The 24,073-nt window shown below is 32.6% G+C and overlaps 1 protein-coding gene and 1 pseudogene across 1 annotated transcript in view; one reads left to right on the top strand and one right to left on the bottom strand.

Moving 5' to 3' along the window:
* LOC102885755 (protocadherin-15) overlaps positions 1–24,073 on the top strand; it is a gene marked incomplete at its 3' end in the record, with an annotated part of 563,452 nt that overhangs the window by 92,256 nt on the left and 447,123 nt on the right. The window lies entirely within an intron of this gene.
* Positions 13,141–13,256, bottom strand: LOC112482128 (annotated as a pseudogene).

Here is a 24,073-nt window from a genome sequence, read left to right as displayed (position 1 = left end):
TGTCAAGTCATTCTGAGTTATTTTCAATGAAAGGTGTACACATTGATAAAGAAATAGAATTTTTCCATAAATTATGGAGGAGTTAAATGAAACTATCTGAAATGCATTTGCCAATATTAGACCTAAGTTGATGTAACAAAAGTCATGTCCATTTCTCATATATTTTAGTCCTCTTATTATTGTGACTGTACGACAACTGTCATAGTAGAAAACAATTTGGTTCTGCTCATTACTGCTGAAGCTATATATGCAATGATGCATTCTGCTTCTTTTCATTTGTGCCAAACAATCATTTTCAAAAAGGTCAGCAGCTGTAAACTTCCTGAATATATAACGCTGAAATGATAAGTAAATGGAAAAAAATTCTAAGCATTAATGAAATAGGTTGTTACTTGCCTCCTCAAGTTATCTAGAATTTTATTGACATTTAATCATATATTTCATTTATGATCTTCCTTTTCTCATGTGTTTATTAAATAGCATCCAATATGCAATAGGATTGCTGGAGCAAATGTAATGATCATAAAACAAGGGACAGGAGAAATTCACAAAGCAGAGAGAAGATAAAAAATACTCCCAGCAAACTAGGGTATTTCATACAGGGAAAACAGCTCTGTAAAAGTTAGTGACCCCTATTTACTGTTTAAATTTTAGAATGCCGATGTTATTAATGATAATTTAAAGATTCAATTGTGCAAAATAACCTCTGGTTTCTAAGGAAATAAAAAAAACACATTTAAGAATGTTCTATTTGAATTGTACGTTTCCTTTTTGTTTAAATCCTTTATTTTAATCTCATGTTTAATAAGAATAAATCTGAATTATACAGAATTAAATTACGTCACACACACACACACATACACATACATACACAAACTTAATCCCAGATGATGAACCATTTTTCTATAGAGTATCTAAATCATAAGTTATTAAGGCAAACAAGTGAAGCTAGTATTGATTTCATTTGCATAGACTGTTGAAACATGGGCCATGGGCTATGGTGGGCAGTAAGAATATTCTTGTATAGTAGCAGAAGGGAATGATTATTAGGTTCTATCCACTTGTAACCATGTAGAACAGAATAGGGAAGTGTGTATATTAAAGAAAAGTCGTTCTAATTTAAGTTTTTATTACCTTTATGAGCCAACAAGACACATCTGTGTGCCTCATATGTCCCATAGGCTACCAGTATTTGGACTTCTAAGTTAGGCAACAAGGATGATAGAAGTAAATTAGAATAACATAAGAAACAAAGATTCTTCTACGTGGAAGAAAGAGCATCCATAGAGAGACACATTTTTTGGAAGGGAGTTAGGGATCTTGGCTTCGAGCTTTTTTTTTTTTTTTTTTTAATATCCAACACGCTTTTTATACTTAAGTTATATAATTTTTTAGTTTAACTGGGGAAAGAATCCCTGGTGGAAGTTATTAGGAATTTATGGATGTAAGAAGCTCTAAAGTTTAATTAGTGGTTTTAGAATAAAGCTCCCAGGGTTGTTCTCTGTTTAAGACCTTCCTAAGCAATGTCTGTATCTGTTCTTTCTCATTCATGCTCTCTTGAGGCTTTACATTCCACCATAATCTTATTTCCCCACAAAAAGATTTTCTTTCCCAGATCCCCTCTTAGCATGAATTGTTTTATCACTTCTTCTGTTTCTCATGATCAAATATTGGCTGCTAGATTGTTGATCTTCCTTGCTGAGCCAATAGGGCTAACAGTTTCTTCTGTTAGGACACTGGAAATCTGAAATGAGTCACTACTCTTTTGAATAGAATAATCAACAGTATAAGGGTACTTAGCAATCACTGGACAAAAACAGTTATCCCCAGATGATTTCAAACTTTCCTGAACTTAAAATACCTCCTATAGTAGTTTTCAAAACAAATGTTCAAGTGTCACAAATTTCTAATTTGGAATTGCTAATGTAATTCAATTAAATATGTTTATAAGTGTGCTAAGTAGATCAATGAATATGAAAGTACTTGATATCCCTTCATCTATAGCTACTTCCTAAAAGTATACTCTAAGGCTAGTATTTATTTATATTCATATCAGGTGGTACAGTTTAAGCAAATAATACATGCTTATTCCTTAGAACAATTGTGCTTAATAATGAAAAAGGTTTGGGGAATTGTCATAGCTATGCTTTATTAAAGTACTCTCAGCTTGGTTAAAATACAAATGGGTTTACTAAACAGAATGTAGGGATATAATATGCCAAAAGTACTTTCTTGTTAATCTACCTCAACTACTTGCTACTAGTGACCAGAGGCAAAGTGGTGTTTTATATTTTTTGTTGTTGTTGTTTATTTGTTTTAATATTGGTTCTCATTTTTTATTTTCTGAAATCTGCATTTTGCCAAACAATAATTTTTGATTCTCAAGTGAACTCTCCTTAACTCAGGACACCTGGGAAACAAGGCTCTTTCCATTATAATGACATTAAACAATCTTCTTTTACCTGCTCTTGCTTTTGCTGGTAGTTTTCTCCTTGCTTGTTTGCTTTTGAAAACTTATAAATCTACAAAACAGTGATTTGAGTAGTCAGACCTGTGTATTGAGAGGGTAGCATATTAAAATGGTTTTGAGTAGGAAAGGAATGGCTACTGAGAAAGGCTCACAAGGAAAATTATTCTCCTCTTTGTTTTCTACTTTACAACAAAATGGCTGTAATAGAAGGTAAATGGAGGAGGCCACCTGCTTACAATTCTCTCTTCTCCTATTACAAACCACCTCTAACACATGCCCACATAATTATTATCTTATTGCTGTTATTTCAATCAATCATTCAATTATGTAATCATTATTTATTTATTTAGTCATTTCTTGAAGATATGCTCACTGGCACTTTACACTGTGGAGGCCCTATTCTAAGCACTGAGGATGCATCAGAAAAGAGAACAGGCAAAACCACTCTCCACCTGGAGGCAGAGGCAGGGCCTCTAGGGAGAATAAGTAGAGGATGATGGGCAAGTGTGGAGGCAGTGGTGCTATTTCAGGTAGAGAAGTGTTTCTCTGAGATTACATTTGAGCAGAACCACGTACAGAATTAAGACTGAAAATATGGGCCATGCCATTAGCCAGAAAATGTATATTACAGATAGAATAAAAAAGAAATTCAAAGGCTCCAAGGATGAATATTACCGGTAAGTTTAACATATGGCAAAAAGTTGGCTGGAGAAAATGAGCGATGACAAATGTGGTTGAAAAAGTAGAGAAGATAGATATAGATTGAATATATGTAGATTAGTCAGAATTTTTTTTTATTGATTTGCTAACAAATCAGTTGATAGTATTTCATCTGGCAACCTGTAATTTACTAAGGATAATTCACCTTCCCATTCTTTACTCAGTGTCCTAGTTTGCATAATCCAGCACTTAAATAGATAACTGTGTGTGTATGTATGTTTGTTTATAATCTCAGATAATTTTATCATCTGAAAAAAATAAGCTCCACTAAGAAAAGAAAATCAAAAAATACATTAACTCATGCAGTTTGGCTTGATAGTATTGCTGCCTCATTTAATGTGTACTAGAGGATTACTGCTATCATTCCAAAGGTCAGTGTGAACATGATCGTTTCCAATCGTAAATTAATACTCAGTGTCTGAAAATTTGATGGTTGGTGCCATCGAAATTATAATTAGTGATCTTTATGTTATATTACAATGTCTTTAAAATATCATTAATAAAAAAGAGATTCAATACTAGTGTATTTACATTTCAGAGAAATCCTTGCAAACATACTCACTTTGCTTAATAACATGCTTATCTTTATAGAAGCCTGTTTTGGTGAATGTGTTGATTCATATGATTGGTTTTATCTTAAGACTCTAGGACAGGCAGGGTGTGGGCTTTATTAGTGTCGAAGTAACACCTTTTCAGTAAGCTATAGGTTCATTTTCTGTCCTTAAAAGTTTATTTGAGTATGTGAGGACTCTTACAACAGTAAGACTAAAGGTTATAAATGAATTAAAAAGTAGATGAATAATTTAAATGCTACTCTTGAGACTGCCCCAATTCTTAGAAACAATTCAAGATTTCTGTTATATGTACTGTTATGTGCAAAGTTTTTCTTTCTATGTTGGTGTTACTAATGACAAATTAAAACCTCTGTTTAGATTTCCATCCTATGATGAGTAGAAACTGTGAAAGTAAATGTTTCATTTGTATTATTTGGACATTCTTTTGGCACCTTGAATCTTGATGTCTGTTAAATGATGTTCCGCAATGAAGAGGTTCTTGTCAGTTAATACTATTTGTTTTTTGAAATCTGTTGAGTCCCAGAAAAGTAATTATTTCAATATCATTTCAGTCCGTTTTAAAGTGCCAGCTAAGTCTCACAAAATATCATTTTCTCCATACCTTTTTATACTTCACCATATTCTACTCATTTCTTTTTGTTGTTGTTGTTGTTCAGTTGAGGCAAAACAACTAAAATTACATCTGACTCTGAGGAGACTAAATACAGCAATTTGAAATTGAGTAAGAGATAATTATTGTCTTTCCACATAATCCTAATTAAGCTGCTAACCTTATGTATTTGTCTGATTGGAAATCTCTATTTTGCATATTTATTATTTTTATCATTATAGGCAAATGAAACAATGATGGGAAATTTTGCAAACATTTTTATGAGTACATATCTGCTTTTTTAGACTTCAAAGGTCATCTTTTAACTTTCAGTTTTATAAAAGCATGCTGCTTCAATTAATATATTTGAGGTGGTGTGTTTGAAGTGGTGTATTTTAAGTATTAATGTGAATTCAGCATTGTCTTCCATGGTATGTCTATCTTTAATTTAACGTATTTTTAATTTTTAAATAATTGACTATTAGTTACAATTAAGGCTCTAGGAAGATGTACCTTTTATATTCGTTGACCTAGTCATTAATGGATAGCATGACTACTCCTGGTATATGTGAGAGAAACATCTTCTGTGAGTCTTAGTACATGAGCAAGGCATAAATTGTATTTATATTAATAGTGATTGAGAAACAAGAGAATCCTCTGAAAACATACAGAATTCAGTTTTCCTGTAAATATAAAACTGTGCTCTAGGGAAATGACAGAATGGAAGGAAAAACAAAACAAAACAAAATAAACAAACAAACAAACAAACAAAATATATATATATATATATATCAGTCTATAAAGGCTGGAAGGCAAATATATATATATAAAATCTATGCAGAAATAATAGTATTTTATTATTCTTATGTGTAAAATGTAAAAGCAAGAGATTCTCAAACAATGTGAGATAATTAAAGAACTTTGCAAGTGTAAAGTATAAAAATGCTTCCAATAGTAACTGAGATGTTCTCATAAGGAATAACTTGATATTTTCTTATATGTGCATGAGGAAAAGCAATATTTTATTATCCATGTAACTATCAAAGGTATCCAAAGACATACATTAGAATTATGTCCTTGTTAAGTAAAAGCCTACGAGTGTTCAGAAAGAACTATTGTTTGTTTGTTTGTTTGTTTTGAATGTCAGTTAATAAAAACCATGTTTTGAACTACTGAATTTATGTTTACATATTTATTTGTTTCCAAATGTTGTGATGTCCTGGCATCTGGGCACAATCATTAGAATAAAAACAGGAATTTCTATGTACTTTCTTAATTTTCTCCTACCCTTAGAAAATGTTGCTACAGAATACTGATGAGTTCATAATTGGATTTAGTTTTTATATTCGCTTTACTCACATGCAAAAATTGTTTTTCTAATCTACCTTTCACAGGCCATTCAGTATCAATGCACAGTTTAGTCGATTGAAAAATATCTTAAGAGTGTTTCTAGTTTGTTCTTCAACTAAGTTCAAAGGTATTAACCTTTGAACTTGAAATTTTAGGGCAGAGCAATGACCATTTATTTCGGATTCTAGCTCTATTTTAGAAATTACTTACTAAGAATGAGGTCAAGCATTCTTTGCATTTTGGTATATATTGCTCCAATTAAAAAAAAAATAATACTTTCTCACATAAATCTTTGTATAACATGGAAATGATTTAATTTCCATTTAATATCTCAAAGAACAGCTCATCTAAAAATTTTGAACATGAGATACCCAATGTAATTATATTTTCTTCCTAATTTAGTCTTTAATATTCATATTGTATAAGACGCAGTCCCTTTAATTACCCACCGACACACTAAATTATCTTTAAGCCAGTCTGTATATTTCCGATATGTTTTATTTGAGTTGAAGGAAAAAAAAGTCAGTGTGTTATATTCTCACTATTCTCTCAAATTTCTAGTAGCTCAAATGTGATTTTTCTCAGGCTAGATCTTAGGTTTAATAAATACTTATTTTTTTGAATATTTGAAAGAGCTAATTTGAGTCATGAGCTGTGCATTTGACACAGAAAATAGTGTGATGGACAACGTAAAATGGAAAACCTTCCACAAGATAAGCTACACATTGTTACTTAGTGTCAGCAAAATTCTTCCAAATGGTAGTCCAAATATACTTTTTAACTGATTGTTATTATCATTAAACAATGATCATGTTAAACAACGTCACTACTATAGGAGAAAGAAGACCTTGCATATCACTGAGAATTTTATTTTCATTGCAGTTTAGGTCAACTTTCCCAATTTAATTTTGTACCTCCTTAAAAAAAAATTGAGATTCACAAAATGTTATTCCTTTTTAGTATGCATAAAAACTGTTATAAATTATTTGAATTATATTTCTATGACCAAACTAGACAGAACTTGGAGGGGATAATGTATTGGCATATTATGGAACTCTGTCTGGGTAGTATGTAAAGATTTGCATGGGCAAATAGGTTTTATATTTAGAACTAAGGGAAATATTTCCTTCCTTCTTTTCAAGTTATTCTAAATATGCATATAGATAGAGATAGATATAGAGATATAAAGATAGAGATAGAGATATATGAAGAACTGAAGGGAACTTTAAAATACTTTATATGTATATTTTCCTGATAAAGGGCATTTGAACTTGTATAGGGGAGAGGGATAAGAAGGATTTTTTTAAAGCAACCCATTTTAGAATGTAGCTACAACTTCTCAATTTGAACAGTACTGTATTATCATTTATAACTCTATGATTTAAGAACAATGGCTTAAGGAGTGGTAGAGATTTAGGAAACAAGATTTAGGAAATAAAAAGGGGTAAGAGTAGTTCTTCTAATTTTAAAGGCATAACATTTCTGAGATCTCACAACTCACCAAACAGCCTCTTTTCTCCCTTTCTCTCTCTTTCTCTTCTTCAAGTCCCAAGTTAACTTCCTTATTTGAAATGAAATGTCCACAGTATAATTTAATAATTTATTTTACATTGTAAATCAGTTTATCATAAGGGATTTTCTCCAGCCTGATTTATTTATTGATGATGAGATTCTAGACATGTTTTCTTGATCCAAAAATCATGGTGTATAGAGAGATAATGGCAACTCCAACTTTCCAGCCTCTGAGCCCGCTCTTCTCTCTACAAATTAAGACTTAGATTAGGACAACACTATGTAGAAATTGATATGTGTAATGGGGATGAAAAAAAATAATTATAGACCCAAGACTTGCACTGAACTCTTAGGGTCAGTATAAGAAATGCCAAGGTTAAACAGTCATTAATTATTCATTTAACATGTGCCAAGTACTGTAAATACAAAAGGTGATTAAGACATTATGTCAGTGCTTCAAAAGCTTACAATTTGGTTGGGAAGATAACAATGAAGAGACAATATGAAGATATTAAGATAATTATCTGCAAGTCACAGATTTAATACAGAGGAGAAACAGATTAACCATCTGGTAGATAGAGAGGGAGGAATAAAGGAAAGCTTGTTGAAGAAAGTAATACCTTAACAATACCTGAGCAGGATTGTGAAGAATTTATAACATTTTCCCAAGATGAAAAGATTGAGGGGGGAGAGAGGAGGTTTTAGGTGAATAGTTGTGAAATAGTGTGGTGTTTAAACCTGTTAGATTTACATGGCTTTATGATATTTTATCTCACATCCTGGGGCATGTGCTAAAACTTAAATTGTTTAGTCCCATTCCAGAACTAAGAAATTCAAATCTTTGAATATGAGACGCAAAGGTGTGCATTTTTACGAACTTCCTGAGAAATACTATGTATTTTAAAGTTACAGCACAACCATGAATATGTGAGTGGCTCAAGATAAATGTGATGAGAGCTAAGAACTGACTTTTCAATACCAGGAGCCTGATGGCGGGATTTTAGCAGTAGAATGCCATGGGCAGCTTGCATTTAAGAGTATAATTCCAGAGACTGGGGATTGGGCCCCAGCATCGAGTCAGGGGAACAAGTTAGTGGGATGCTGTTTTGATCCAAGGGGTAAATATTGAGAAGTTGGACTACATTTACTGCAGTAAGAATGGAGAGAGAAAAACAGGCATGCCAGATCTTTAAGTTTTAAAATATATGATCAAAGAATGTTTTACCTCTTGTTACCTTACATTCTACATAGTTCCTCTTCATTTCTCTCTAGCCATAAGTATAAAAAGGTGTTAACTTTCAATGTCAAATATTACACAAATCATAGTTTGCCAGCCTGATGATTTGAAAGAGTGCATGTTATATACAGGTAGGAGGAACATTCCTGTTTGTCTTTGGAAAAAAGTTTCAGAGATCTCTTGGTTTACTTTCACCTCAGTACAGCTCTCTGAGTCAAGCTTATTCTAAGTACTAGCTTTATATAAAATTTAATTCTCTCTACTTTGTTTCTATCTTTGTCTCTTTCTGGCTAAAGTAGCCCATTTAAATTCCCTTGACCATCATAGGCCCAGCACAACCCCACCCTAGTTTCCCTTTCATCACAAGCAGCAACTGTCTTCTGCTCCTGAATTACTATAGCATTAACCATAGTTTCTTCCCATTGTCTTCTGCCTCTCATTTCCTTGCCTGAGATTTACTTCAACAGCTTACTATAACTTTCAAGATAGCATTTAGCCTCAATTTCATTATTTATAAAACTGAGGAAATGATATCTATTTTTATGAGTTACTTCGAGGCTAAGTATAAAATGATATAAGCATTTATTCAACAAATACATGTTAAGTGAGAGCCTATGTCTCATATATGATATTAAGGAGTAGAGACACTGTGTAGAATAAGAAAACCCAGCTTCCCACTTTCTCAGAGCTTATATGCAACTGGACAAGTTAAGAAAAAAGACACACAAATAAATATAAAGTGAAAAATGAAAGAGTGAGGCAATCAGTGCTAAGGCCTGAAGAAAACAATTTGTGGCCTATTTAAGGAACAGAAAAGGCCAGTGTGGCTGGAATACTGTGACAATGGTGAAAAGCTGTAAAGATAAGCAGGAAACAATTAATAACAGCTCATGGTGCTTATTTATTTATTTTTTTACCAGTGTATTAAGCATCTATTATATATATGAATACTCTTATTACAATAACCCTATAATGTAGGGATTACTATTATCCTCATTTTATAAATTAGGAAATGGCATCTTGCTCTAGGTTACATATCTAGTGGACCCAAGATTTGAATTTAAGCATTCTGATGCCAAACTTAATGTTGTTTACTAGAGGGAGGAGTAGTTCAGTTAAAGACGGAAGCGAAGAAGACAGAGGAGGAGGAGGCAGAGAAGAAATGGGAGAAGGCGAAGAAAATAGCTAAAAGATTACATTAAGAAAATGAATCTACTGTGTATTATATATACCCTAATTACCTGTTCCATACGTATTTTTTTATGCTGAAGAAAACCACATAAAAAGACAACACCTGTACAAAAAATAGTACTAAAGAAATAGGCCATTAAATAAGTCATAAAAATATTTATTTTTTAATATAAATATTTGTTAAAATATTTATGACTTAATAAGTCATAAAAATATTTATTTCACATATTGTCACCAAAAAAAGCTAATGAAAATTAAAAAAATAAATAAACAAATTTTATTCACTCTTGGTTTCTGTGCTGTAATCTAAAGCAGTCAACCTTCTCTTTTGAAATGGCACAAATTTACTATCTTCTTCAGTCAAAATATTTGGAAGTACTACTTCGGTTTCATTATTTACATTTATGTTTTTGAATGATCTTTTGCCAACCCCATCTTTTGCTAAAATTTCATAAATTTTTCTATATTCACTACAACATTTTAAAAAATATTTTCAAAATTTTAAGGCTTGTTGAATGTTTGGATCAATATGTAGAATTGCAGTTTCCAGTTTTGTGGCCAATTGAAGAGCTTTGTAAATATTTTTTTGTAGTGAATGAAACTAGTTCAAGGTGTCTGCCATATTCATAGCAGGGTGGGCTTCAGATATTAAACAAATTAATTTATTATCAGTTAATTTGTGATTAACCAGTTATTTGTTTATATCATCTGCATTCAAATTGTAAGAGCCCTCTTCTTGAAATTTACTTAATAAGTTTATGATGCCAGTTAATCTCTCTTTAGCTGTTGGAACCATATTCCCTGGTACAACCACTTCTGGCCATATTGCTTTCCAGCAAGCACTTAAAAGAGATGGCTCTATATCACTCAAAGCTAAAGCAATATTCTTGATACAAGTTAAAATTGTGTATTTATGCCAAGCTTCTGTTACTTTAAGTGATTTATTATCTTCAAGTTTATTAAAAATATCATTCAAACTCTGTTTAATATAATTAATCTTAAAGGTGGAAGTAATACCTTGATCTAAAGGTTGGATCAAGGAAGTTGTATTTGATGGCAAATATACAACTTTCATATTACAGTGTTCTAAACTATGTGGTTGACCAGGTACATTATCTAAAAGTAAAAGTATTTTAAAAGGAAGACATTTTCCCTTCATATAATTCAAAGTTTCTACAACAAAACATTTGTAAAATCAATCTCAAAAACTTCAATAGTCATCCATGCTTTTTTATTTTCCATCCAATGAATGAGATCATTAATATGTATTAGTAAGTATTGGTTCTTCATATGTTGCTAAATTAAGCTATTGTTTTTTAGAAAGAGTAATCACCAGTAATGAAAATGAAAAAGAAAAAAAACTGTAAAATGAGACTTGCATAAATAGAAACCACGTATAAAAATTCCGTGTAAACGGTGGGGGGAGGAGTGAGGCGGATATTTACTGCATATTAAAAAAAAACTTGCGTAAAAAAAAACCATGTAAATCGAGGGATAGGTGTATTCCAATTTGTGCAAAATTATATATAGACATATATGCATTTGTTTACCTTGAGATGACCATAACATTTTTAAAAAGCAGTTCATTCTATATATATATATGTATATGTTTCTTGCTTTCTCTCTTTTTTTAAATTTCAAACATATATACACATACAAATATATATATACAAATATATATATACAAATATATATACACATACATATATATATATAGAATGATTTTGTTTTAGTTAAAAAATAAAAACTAATTATATATATGTAGATTAGTGCTTAAATGTATATATATACATACACATATATATATACACACATGATCATAGAGAAATATACACATCAAATTTAATAACGTGGGTATCTCTATGGAAGGAGTTGAAAAACCGTATTAAGAAAGAAATTAAAAACAGAAAAATAAAAGAGTAGAAGGGAAATTGTAAAACACAAATGACCCTTCTTTTCATCTGTCATTGAGTACTTTTGCAAAATACATGGTGCATCAAAAAATAGAAAGAAGCACAAAGATTTTAGCATTAGACTAGACTGTGAGACTCTTCGAAGTTGTGGAATAAATGATGTGAAAGTAATTATCACTTTAGACTTAATAATGTGGCATTTACCTTATTAGTTGTGAATTGTTAAAATACTATCGGTTTGTAAACTGCTGCAGGCAAATTAGGGAGATGTTCATTTGTTTTGTAATTGTTCACTATTTTCAAGTCTTTTTTATCCCTAAACCCTTGGATAGCCAAAACACAATTCTTATTTTATCATCCTCCTTACTTTGGTTTTAGCCTGTACCATATAGAAGCTTTATCCGAGTCCTGTCTTCTCCTAAGTGACAAGAAATGACTTAGGGATTAATTGCTTTAAGTGTTCCTTGCTAATATATTTATTGCTAATGCATACATATTTTTATTTAAGTAAAAAGATACTTTATTCCAATTTGCACTTTTAAGATAAATTATTTCTGATTTGCTTAAAAAATAAATTCATTACTATTAGTGAGAGCAGAGTGGGTAACGTTATAGATAAAATGAGAGTAGACATGAGTTGATCATCTTGAACCTGGGTAATGAATAAATTTTGGAGCATATTACAATGTTTGCTGCTTTTATATATGTTTGAAATTTAAAAAAAAAAAAGAGAAAGCAAGAAACAGAAATATTGAGAGACTGAGATAAACCCTTACAAATTTAAATTTTCATCATCATGGAGTTATGGGCTGAAATGTTGGAGAAAAATCTGAAAATTAGTAGAAATGTTGGAGAAAATCTGAAAAGAGTTATGAGAATTATTAGAATATCCCTGGGTTTTTTTTTTGAAAAACAAACAAACAAACAAACAAACAAACAAAAATGCATGAATGGAAAACTTTCAGAAACAGTAACTTAATTAAATGAAGGATTATCTTTTAACAGGTGAAAGAAGTCTAGAGTTGGGCAGCTGAAGGCCAGTGCAGCAGCCCCATGATATCCCAAATGTCCTAATTGCCAGCTCTTTTTTCTACTCTGTTCTCCTTAATATGCAGCCTTTGTCTTCATGGTCACAAGATAGTTTCTATATCTAAAAATACCACAATCACATTTAAGGCATTAAGAAGAAGAAGGAAGTAACAAAAAGGAAAGAGTAGTGCCTACATAAAGAAAATAAAATTCTCCTTAGCAGATTTCCTCTTCAGGTTCATTGTCCAGAATTGTGTCATGTGGAAACTTAGTTGCAAAGGAATCTAGGAAACTTAGCTTTAAGCTGAGAAAATTCCCATGTCCCAGCGAAATCAAGTAATGCTAGTGAGGAGAAAAAGGAGAATGTACATTGGGTATGCAGGGAACAGTCCCTGGCTATACCACTTCCTTAGGCAAACTTCTTCACTGAGAGTATAATCCACCCACCTTTGCCCACCTTGTGTGAGACAATGGCCTGAAATCTAATCTAGTTTTTATTCACTTATTTATTTACTAAATGGTTTCAATTATTTATTTATTTATTTTATTATTTATGCCTACAGCACCTGGTCTTCCTAGGTGGTCTCCCATCCAAGTACTAACCAGGCCTGACCCTACTTAGCTTCTGAGATCAGACATTGGGCTTGTTCAGGGTGGCATGGCCATAGACCATTAGTTTTTATATCTCACCCAAAGTCCAGAATTTTACCCTTGCTGAAACAGAAATCTATTGTTAAGCTTACTGAAATAACTCTGTTAGAGTAATAGGAGAATGCTCGCAAATTACTTAAGAGAATACATTCAAAGGAGTGTGTGGAAGAAAATCTGGTTTGTATAAGACCAGGCAAGGAGCAGGTTATTGAAAATCCAAATGAAAGACTGAACCAAAAGAGTGGAATGTTAAAGAAAAGTTTTAGACATAGACCTCACTAGATATAATAAATATAGAATGAATGCAAGATATCAAGCAGAGGTGGTTAATGAAAGAGAAATCAAAGGTGATGACAAGATTTAAATGTGTGATGAACAGAAAAAAGAAAGCTCCTCATTTGTCTTCTGTATAACTTTTGTTATCTCTATGGAAGGAACAGAGATCATAATGTGCATCTTTTGCAAGGAAATAATAATATACTCTCTTCTGAATGCTGCTCTTCAATTTAGAAAGCCTGTTAATGATATAAACAAATATTTTATATTCAGTGCTTATTATGATCCAAGTTCCATGTAAACCATTTCAACATTATCTCATTTAATCATCACAATAATCTAATAGAAAAGGAAATATATTCTCTTCTTACAGATGCAGAATTTATCTTAGAAAAGATCACAGAGCTGCAATATAAACTCAATTGCATTGCTACGAAGGACATGTCCTTCTTTCTCTATTATAATGCCTCATATACATTATCATTCATAACAAATACATTTGCATTTTTGAAGATGAGCTTTTAAACATAGAAGCATCTCTAAATTTTAATATGGATGCGGAAAGTACATTGGAAGGAAAATTCCTTTCTAGGGGTTTTTGACTACTGTTAGCACTTTGCCTCCTGATTCGCATACTCTCTGTGCCAGAAGGAAAAGAATTTCAACCCATGGCATTAAAATTCTCGAAAGTTTAGGACCTCCAATACAAAATATTGTCAGTGGTGTCAGAGAAAGCAGAGAGCTGGGAAGAGGAGTGAGTGGCTGGCAGAAGTAAATGCTGTTGGCCTCTGAAGTCATTGCTGAAGTCAGAGGTCGTGAATTACACACTCAACAGGCTTCAGGAACTAGGGCTTCAGGATCACCAAAGCATGCCCTCCTTTCACTTCCCATCCTTCCTTTCCTTTGCTCTTCCTTGCCAGTGGCCTTCATTCTCTCTGTCAAATCAAAAAGGAATCTGGACTTAATAAGGAGAGACTCAATTCAAAAACACTTTTGCAAGGACAGGAAAGGAACTATTGCAACAGGAAGAATGGTCTAACCATAAGATCTGCAAGCCTTATACGGGTTAGGTAAAAAGGATTTTTACCTAAACAATGTTAGAAGTGGGGTGAAAGGTGGCACAATTGAATAGTAGATTAGAAAAACGTTTTACCATGAGGCTTGCCTAGTCTCAGGAGGGATTGTGTGCAGAATAAACTGAAGATTGGGCGAAGGAGACACTTAATCAAAGTTTGATTAACAATTATTTGCTCCATTTGATCAGTGGGGATAAAATAGTTCAGCTAATCATGTACAAGGCAGAGAATGTGAATTTGGAGGGTCTCTGTCTAGCCTGGGCATAGGTAAACAGGGAGTGTGCATGATTCTTATCTAAGTCATGGGGGAAGATGGTTCTGTGCAGTAAACTATTCCCTGAAACACAAAAGGGTGAGTACATTTCTTAGCCTTCTCTATTTTCCAGCATCACAGGACTCAGGTAAAGTTTAACGTTGTCATCTATTCCAGACAAATTTTCTCTTTGGAATTGTTCTCCCTACACAAATACTTTTAAAGTTAGCTTCAAAGAGCAAAATGGATTTATTTATTATCTTCTAATTTAGAATATTCTCATCAGGGAATCTAAGATGTCATATGCCATTACCTGTGCTTAGTGAAAATGAGGTCTTATATTGTTAAATACTGATTCCACATGATTGGGTAGGAGAAGTTTTCACAATTTATCCTTCCTAAGATTTCTTTCTTTAGAGGAAAGAAAATACAGTTATTAGATCTAGTCAGATAATAAATTATACTAGGCAGCTAACGACAATGACTGCTGTAGTCTACATGCCTTCTTTATGATCATTTTGTAAATTTTACTTTGAATCATGATTTACTGAGACCTAAAGTTTCATAGTGTCTGCCTCAACAGCTAAACGCCTTTGACACTTGAATGCCTCAGCCCGTCTCTCCCCCAGAGTGCTAGAGGACTTTGTATCTCTCCCTTCAGTGTGCATAGAAATGATTGTCTGTTTATGTTGACACATCCTATCTCTTCCATTATTCAAGGGGCTCTGTGATACTGTCATTTTAAGTTACTCCTTGAAATAAGGTTCAACTTGAAGTCATATTGCACTTAAGATAAAAAGCATTGCTGTTATTGTAGCTATCCTGCTCTTCATAGCAACAGATACAATTGCTATCAAAGAACTGTAACACTGCATATTAGAAAGTAATAAATGATATACCATTACATTTGATAATCAGGGAATGTGTAATATAAGCTTGGATTATATTATGTGCTTTACAACTAACCTTTTCAAACTTGTGAAATTAGATTCTCAATTGGTTACAAGTGATTTCTCAATGAGATTTTTCATCTTCATTTTGCAGAGAAATTAGTGATGAGCAAATAGAGGCTCTTTAAAAATACGTTTCTAAAAGTAAAAAGCAAAAACGAGAATTTTGGCATTTCAGAAAACATTATAAAAATTATGTTAGGGTCACTTTGATTTTTACAGATGAACTTAATCACTGGTCTGGATTTTGAGGTGTACTTATTTTTTTGAATGAGCATTCAGATTTAGAGTCTTTTTAAAAAAGGCCTTTTTAAAGTTACTGGGAGTTTTTAGCAAAATGGGTTCTAAAGTAGTAAAATAATCATGAGCACAACAATCCTTGTTGAATCTTCTCTGCATTGCTCTTGAGACTGAAAAATAAAAATAAAAATGTTACAGCTTTTTCCAACTACAAGAAATTATCACTACTGCTTTCAGTATTTTTTCCCAGTGTGATAACTTATTTTTTCCTTAACCTCTTAAAAAGTATTACTTTGTAAGCATCTAGTATATAAACATAACACAGAAAGGATTACTAGGTAGTAGTTTAGATTTTTATAACTATGTGGATTGTTGAAGAAAGAAGTCAGAACTTGAAAAAAAAAAAAACTAAGTTTAAATAATGAATTCATCAGTTGACAACTGTGTCAACTTACACAAGTTTCTTAGGTTCTTTTGAGCCACCATGTGGGGATAACGCTTGTCCAGGGGATTTTGATAAGAATTTTAAAACATATAAAGAGCCTGGTATAATAGTTTAATAGTTACACTTGTAACTATTAAAATTTAATCTTCATTTTGAACTTGTCCTACAAAGTGCTCTTTTTCTGGTGACTTTGAAGTAATCTAACTGCTACCACTTGGGAATTCTATTGTGGCTAGTTAAATATGCTATATTTAATCTCCAAAGAGACTGATTGCTGAGAGCTGCCCTCTTTTATATGTAGATATATTTCCTAAAGCTCTTTGATACAGACCATTATTGTCACTAGGAAAATATGTCCTGGCCAGGATGGGCCAAAAATAAAATGCCCCTGAAGGTAAACCATCTGGAATTGCTCATATAATTCTTTTTTTCTTTTTCTTTTCTTTTTTTTTAATAACACTTTATTTTTAGTAAATTATCTGCTAATAATTTATACTAGAATAGTATTACATTTTTATTTTATTTTTATAAATTAGCATTTGTAATTGATGTTTTATATTGTGATTATAAACTTTTATATTTAAAATGCAGGTTAAATCTTGTAATTAGTTCTTGAGTTCTGGGGCATTACTTTATTACTTCTTTTTTGGAAAAATGCCATCTTTGGACCATCTAAGTAAAAAAAAAAATCTCTCCTGGTTTAATGTTTTCACAAACTCATTTGTTTGGTAAAGCCAAAAAATGAGTAAACCGGCAGAGTCCTTTGTATGAAATTATCAGTGCATGTGATCAGTCTTTCAACTTTTAGCACTCATTGAATTCTTCTGTGGTGATTTATAAAAACACTTCATACAGGGGGAGAAAAAAAAAATGGCATAGATGATACAGGCTCTGTTCATCCCTCTGGTGACCAAATCAAAGTTGTGATGGACACAAGGAGCAGCAGCAAGGAAAAATCTCCTGGGATCTAGATGAACAAGCCATACAACTAAGGAGAAATCCAAGAAAGCACCCTGCAATGGCAGAACGTAGGACGGAGCGAGGATGCAGGGCACTCTAGTCCTGAGCAGCTGAATGAGACGGAGGCTGTGGCAACTGCAGCAGCAGACTCCTCTTAAAGGGGCAGCCTGTGCGAGCAGATTTTCGCGGTGATGGACCTACTCACTCTGAGCACCAGTGCCATGTAGGCTGAGTCCAGGTACACCAGGGATTTACAAGGAGACATTGTTAGAGTGAGGGCTGAAGCGAGACTCGCTAGGTACAGAAGTGCTGGCAGTATCCATCATTCCTTGTTGATCCCTCGCCCCTCTCAGTGCTCCAGACACAACACTGCCATAGCCATGATGCCATCAAACTGAATAACAGAGGTTGCTCAACCCAGAGGATTCCCTGAAACCCTGCCTCCCCCAACTCACAGCCCCACCCAAGCCACATCCAGGTGTATCCTCAGTGAGTCAGGTGCTCCTTGCTGATCAGTGCCTAGACTCACACTGGAGGCAGCTGGCCTTGGTTTCTGGTGTGTCCTTTTGAGGCAACTATAAGCACAACCTCTGTGTTTGGCTTGCTGAATCTTAACAGGTGGCCCTGGAGGGTAGAGGCTTGGGCTAAATTTGACCTGCAGCCGAACCCCTCTCAGGATTGTAAAACTGGGCACCTACTTCACAAATCCATACTAATAAGACCGAGAGGCTTAAGACCTTTGCTTAGTACATAGAAACAGACATAGAAAGACAGCCAAAACAGGAAGACAGAAAAGCAGAAACCATATGAAAGAAGAGAACAGAGATTCAGATATAGTGGAGTCAAGTAATCTAACAGATGCAGAGTTCAAAACACTAGTTATAAAGATGCTCAATGATCTTTTGGGAAGTGCAGAGAACTTTAACAAAGAAATAAAAATCATAAAAATGGAAATGGAAATTATAAAAGGAAACCAGCTAAACAAAGAACACATTATCTGAGATGAGAAGTATATTAAATGGAATAAACAAAGGAATAAACAAAGTGAATAAAGAAGAGGATCAAATGTCTTATCTAGAGGACAGGAAAGCCAAGGACACTCAATCAGAATAGCAAGGAAAAAAAGATGCCAAGTGGAAAAAAACAAGATGTTGAAAAGCTATTTGAAAAAATAATGATGGAAAACATCCCTAACCTGGTGAAAGAAATAGACACGAAACAACAGGAAGCTCAAAGAGTCCCAAACACCAGGAACCCAAAGGGCCCACACCAAGACATATCATAATTAAAATGCCAAAGGTTAAATACAAGGAAAGAACATTAAAAGCATCTAGAGAAAAACAAATAATTACATATAAAGGAACACCCATAAGAATGGCAGTTGATTTCTCAAAAGAACTATGCAGAACAGAAGGGCTCGGCAAAAAATATTTGACAAGATGAAGACCCAGGATCTACAACCAAGAATACTTTATCCAGCAAAGCTATCATTTAAAGTTGAAGGACAGATAAAGAACTTCCTAGACAAAAATAAGCTAAAGGAATTTATCACCACCAAGCCAGTATTACAGGAAATGTTGGAGGGACTTCTTTAATAAGAAAAATATGTATCAAAAATAGGAACGAAGAATGGTAACAACTACATTCCTGTCAATAGGTACCTTAAATGGAAAAGAATTAAGTGTTCCAACTAAATGATAGAGTGTCTGAAAGGATAAGAAAACAAGACCTCTATATATGAAAAGAAAGGGGATGGAAAAGGATATTGCTTTGATGGACCTAGAAGGTAGTTAAGTCAGACAGAGAAAGACAAACACTATATGATTTCACTTATATGTGGAATCTAAAGAATAAAAAAAACAAGCTAATCAAAAACAGACTCACAAATATAGTGGACAATTTGGTGTCAGATGGTGGGAGGGGCATTTGGGGAACTGGAAGAATGGGGTGAAGGGCTAAAGAAGTACAAATTAGTAGCTGATGGGTGGTCATGGGGATGGGGAGCACGGCACGGCGAATAGTTAGTATTAATATATTGGCTAGGTGGAGGGTCAGGAGAGGGAAGGTGCAATTAGGAAGATCGTTTTATGAACTATATAGATGTGTATCTAATGTACTGTATACTTGAAACTAAATAAAATAAATAAATTACTTTTAATAAAGTAAAAGAAATACTTCAGACATTCTGATTCAGCAGATCTAGGATGGGAGGGCCCAATGTTGGCTTTTAAAATTCCACAGCTGATTCCAATGTGCATCAAAATTTAAAAACTCTTGTTTTACATCTTCACCATAAAGTTGGCGATGTATGCTGACTTTTAAAGTTATCATATGAGGAATTAGAAAGTAAAGAGACACAAATATAAAGATGCCATGTATTACTACTTTCATATTAGCAGTCAGGTTTGTTCCTCTGGCTCTTGACCACTCGATATTTCTCTATAATTAAACGTAAATTGTATTAAACATATCAGAGTAGTTGAGATATAATTTTAGTGTTTCCCCTTTTGAATTTCCTTTGTAAGATAGGATTTATAATATATTTGATTCTCATCACATGTCAGTTATTGACATTTTACATAGATTACCTAAGATGTTATTTTCTTCATCTGACACCTAAGGAAAACTGAAGCTAGTAGAGTTGAGGATTGTTGAGAGAATGCCCAAATTCACATTCATTAGGGAGAGCTGAAGGATTTCAGCCTGATTCCAGCCAGTCCAACTCTTGATCTCCCTCCTCTAAACTTCTCATTCTTTTTTAAGAGTCAAATGAAAAATAAAATCTAACAATTAGCTCTGTGTTCTAATTTCTAGCATTCTTCTTTCCTGTTCTTCCCATTCAAATCCTGAAACTATCCTTTCTAATTTCTAGCCTAATTGCTTATAATAGAGCTTTTAGGTAAGGAAGTAAAGAAAGCAAAACTTACGTGTCGAGGACATAATGAAATACCTGTGATACATTTACCAGAAGACAGACGTATCATAATGGAATATAATAAAATATTCTACTAGAGTATGGCATACAATTATTCATAAGGATTTGTAATAATGTTTCCCTGAAGCTAAGTGTGCACAATAAGGATGTTAATAAGTTTCCAGAGTGCAGTCTCAGGCATATGTGTATTTCTGTATAAGTATATATTTTTCAAACATGTGTGTGTGTATGTATGTGTAATGTACATATTTCAGAGATTATACACTCTGGAGATTTATAAATATATAATTTTATCTAAATACAATTTTCATAGGAAAGGCTTTTGTTTGATGTCTTCTTCTGTAACTCTCACAATAGTGTTGAACTCTGTAAGAAATGTGGAGCATATCAAATAAGTATAATTATTTTTAGCATTAATTTTTTTATAGAGTAAAAGCACAAACATTTATGACTTTCCTGTGGCCATCTGAGACATCACAGAGATAATGTTAGGTATAAAAGACACTGAAAATTATAGTTCCTAAATTTAGGACCTAATCTTGGGAAGACAGCGTAAGAGTTATTGGAGATTTATTCACTTGATTAAATTAGGTGCATCACTATCTGAGAACAATGAAAGATTGTAGCTTGACTTCTTGTTAATCAAGGAACAATCCAATATGTTAAATTAACAGAAAATAAGGATACAATTTTAAGGTATCTTAGCTCTTTCATGAGTGAAAGAACAATCCAGGGGTGACAAATATAGCACAATGTATATAGAAATATTCTGGTGAGCTATAGAATCTCTGCTATTTGAATAGATTACATGGAAGGTAAAAATTAACCTTTTTATTTATTGTTAAGATCAGACTGAATAGTACAAAATTTAATTTAATATGTTTATAGAAAAAAAAAGTCTAGTTTTGCTTTGTTAATACTGGCAGTGAAAGATTAACAAACTGCTTTAACTTTTTATCTTACTAGACCAACCACCAAAACCAACCCAGTCTTGGCCAAATTTTAATGAAAGTCTTTGCTTTTTCCAGATTTATTACTTGCAGATATTGTAATCTAAGATAATTAAATTATCATTTCAGAAACTCACAACTTTCTGTATTAATTCAGATTCTATCATTCATTATTTTAGTTTACATTTTGAAAACATCAGATACTTGAGGATAAAACTACTCTTATTCTTAAACAAAAGCAGATTGTCTGTCTTTGCATACATAGTTTTTGTTTGTTTGTTTGTTTGTCAGTAAATACTGATCCTAACATATTTTCATTCACCTATATTAACATGACTTTTAGAAACTAACTTCTGCTTTACAGAGTGAAATGGGATTTAGGTCTGTCTGAAACGCCAGCAAAGCTACTGAGTACTAATAACATTATACCTTATGGCTATGCACATTCTTTATACAACTTCTTAAAAAAGATAAAAATGAAGACATTTGCAAACCTGATCCAAAGACATAGCTACTCTACAGTATATAAAAATAACAATCAGGAATATGTTTAAAAACTGTGTGATAACCATATTTCAGTATTTTACATTAGTTAAAACCAATGCAAGCATCCAAAAATAATTAACCTGATTTAATATTCATTGAAAATTATATTTTATTAATATAAAAATGTTTGCCTAAAATCTAATCTAATCTAATTGAACACAGACTTTTACATTTTTATAATTCTATGTGGGAGTAATATTAGGTTAATTTATTAGTAGAACAATATGAAAGATTAGGAATTTCATATTAACTAATCTTTTAAAGGTAAACACAGATTTTTTGAATAAAATAAAATGTACAATTCTATTATGCTACACTCTTGTAAAATCAAGGAAAATATTTGTTTTAAAACCCAAATTATCAAAATAACCTGATTTGGCCAAATCATTTTGATTATGTGAACTTGGTTTATTTTAGAAAATGCTTATTTTCAGTTTTTTTTATGTATATATACATTTTTTGTTGTTGTAGTTTTCCAAAAATATCTAGCACATTAAATTATTAGAAATTCAGGTTATTTCCTCAATTTAATCTGCAAAACATTATATATTTATACATTTAGAAACTTTAGCAACTTTTGACCATGACTTTAAACAGAGATGGGGACTCTGATTAATATGCGGCTCCTTTTATAAACTTAATAACTTTAAAAATAACTGATATATATAATTTTCTTTGTAATTATTTTAACTGAAAGTCACCACTTCATGTGTATTTAAATAACCTTTAGAAAATAAAGCTAATAAAGTAAAGATTGCAGTGATTTTTAAGATCTTTGAAATGTTCTGACTTGTAAAATAAACCAATTTAGTTTATATTCATGGAACATAATATCCCAAAATAATAACATAAGTAAGAATGGCAGTTTGCTTCCTTTAAAGGAAACTTGGCTATAAACAACAAGCAGCTAATATTGGGGCTCTCTGAAGTCCTCCCAAACTCAGGCTCCTCCCAGCTTCCCATTCTTCCATCGTGAAAGTCTGACACTCACCCACCTAATCTGCAATAGCCTCTTGAGCTGGATTAATCAGAGCCGAGGTACATGGAAGAGAATAGAGTAAAGAGGAAAATCAGCAAACCCCTGTTCCTCCAAAGACACTTTCAGAAAGCTTTACACAACACTATGCTTATATCGAAGTTGTTAAAACTTAGTCCCAAGGTCACAAATAACTTGAGCAGAATTTGAGGGTTTTATTGTCTCTTAGATGTACGACTAAAAATTATGATTTCTATTGCTAAATAAAAAGGAAAAAATGGATATTTGGTGGCAACTAGTAGTCTCTATAACATGAAATTATCTAAATTAAATCTAAGTTTAACACCACAAATATAAATCAATTTTATACATTTTAAATTTGAATCACAAGGTATAAATGGTACTCTTAAAGGACAAATTTTCATAAATATTTTAAGAACATAAAGTAGCAAATATTCACAGAATCCAAATATTAATACTCTAGTATAGTTTGCTTCAATAGCTATATGTACAATTCTAGATCATTCCAGGGGGAAAAAAATGCATACTTATTAATGAAAAGCCTTTTGTATCATGTTGTTTTGATGACCTCCTTAGGCCATGTTTGCAGCTGTGTTCTCAAGATGATGAAGTTCTTAATGACCAACAAGTTTTAAACCAGGCTGCTGACTGGATTATTCTCTGTGAAACCGATGGGACTCACTAAGCCCCATTTATTGTTCTCATGTCAATGAAACTTCACGTTCTATATTTCCAGATTATAATTACTGACTACATGACTGGTCTAAACATGAAGGACATAAATCAGAGAACTCCATTCACGGTGATACACCTTTGACTAGACTCTACAATTGTCTTCCTGTATAAGCATAGAAGATTTTTCTCTGTTTCAAACTCAATGCCATTCTACTACAAGATAATTTTTTAAATGTAATTTTATTATTAGTTTCAAGTAAACAGTACATTGGTTAGACATTTATATAGTTTATGAAATGACCCCCCCCCCGATTATATTCTCTCTGGCTCTACACATAGCCATTACATTACTGCTAACTGCATTTTCTATGCCATGAAGGATTATCTCAAACTCTTGGTTGCCATGGCATACCTCAAGATTATGCTATTGCCAAATTTATGAACAACCAGTCATTTCAGAACTGAATGAGAATTGCGCATACTCATATGGAAACTCCCCACTGAGAATTGATCTAAAAAAAAAAAAAAAAAAA

This window comes from Pteropus alecto, unplaced genomic scaffold (assembly GCF_000325575.1).
Source record: "Pteropus alecto unplaced genomic scaffold, ASM32557v1 scaffold306, whole genome shotgun sequence".
NCBI classification, from domain to species: domain Eukaryota; kingdom Metazoa; phylum Chordata; class Mammalia; order Chiroptera; family Pteropodidae; genus Pteropus; species Pteropus alecto.
The sequence above is the reverse complement of the archived record's forward strand: the minus strand, read 5'-3'. Positions and strand labels throughout refer to the sequence as shown.